The sequence below is a fragment of the Nannospalax galili genome, unplaced genomic scaffold, assembly GCF_000622305.1.
Source record: "Nannospalax galili isolate Female #2095 unplaced genomic scaffold, S.galili_v1.0 scaffold1002, whole genome shotgun sequence".
Taxonomy (NCBI): domain Eukaryota; kingdom Metazoa; phylum Chordata; class Mammalia; order Rodentia; family Spalacidae; genus Nannospalax; species Nannospalax galili.
This window is the reverse complement of record NW_008347316.1, coordinates 87,247-88,425: the sequence shown is the minus strand read 5'-3', so window position 1 is coordinate 88,425 and position 1,179 is coordinate 87,247.

Here is a 1,179-nt window from a genome sequence, read left to right as displayed (position 1 = left end):
CAGGTTGGTAATGTGGCCATTAATTACAAATTTATCAGAAGATTAAAAAAATCAGATTAATATTCAGTTGACCAAGTAATTTTCCACATCTATTAAGATGGTCATGTGGTGTTTTTCCTTTAATTCATGAATATCACAAATTATATTTACGTAGTTTCTAAAATGAAATGGTCCTTGAATATAGGAAAAGCTTTAACTTGATAACTTATTGGAAGACACAGTGAAAATATTGCTTTTATTTTATAAAATTTTACTTTATAACATTTACATTTTATTGTGTGCAATGTAAAAAGTGTGGGGCTGGAGAGGTGCTCAGCAGTTAACAGAACTGGCTGCTCTTGCAGAGGACTCAGGTTGGGTTCTAAGCACCCACATGGTGGCTAACAACCATTTGTAACTCCAGTTCCAGGGAATCTGATTCCCTCTTCTGACCTCCATGGACATTGTACACACATGGTGCACCTACATATGTGCATGCATACACTCATGCACATAAAAAAATAAAAAAGGAAAAGTCAGGTATTGGTCTTTCTTGTACTGTTTGAACAAGGAGTTCAATCTTTCTGAAAGATAAAGACCTTTCTCTTTGCCTTTGACATGCTTAAAGTACACTAAGCCTAAGTTTTTCTTATCCTTCTGTTGGAACTGAGAAGTGGCTGGGCTGCCCTGGGTACTCTGTGTTGTATAGAGCTGCAGCTTCCAGGCTGTGCCTAGCCTTAAATTACTCCAGCTTGTAAAACAAAAGTTTTGAGCTGAGTTACTCCATTTTGAGTATAAGTGCTGAGAGAATGGATCTCCATCTTGTTTATAGAAGCAAACAACCTCCATCTACCAGTACCCCAGGAGACACAAACCCAGAATTTGTGGCAATAAATAATTACATCTATGAGTTTATCAGATCATATCAGAGACATGTGAGCTTATCAATCACACTGTATGTAACCCCCTTACCTGAGTCTATAAAAGAAGCAGCATCCAAAGACTGAGACATAGCAGGCACACTCACCCATGCCCTGGTCAGTTATCACGAATCTTGCCCACGAAAACTGTCACAGTGAAGGACTCTGCCTGTGTCCAGTTTCTACTCACTCCCCAGGTCTTTGATGGCTTCCCATGTCTGACTCTCAGGAGTTCTTATTCTTGGAGGACAGAGAAGCAGATGGGCTGGTTCAGCACTTT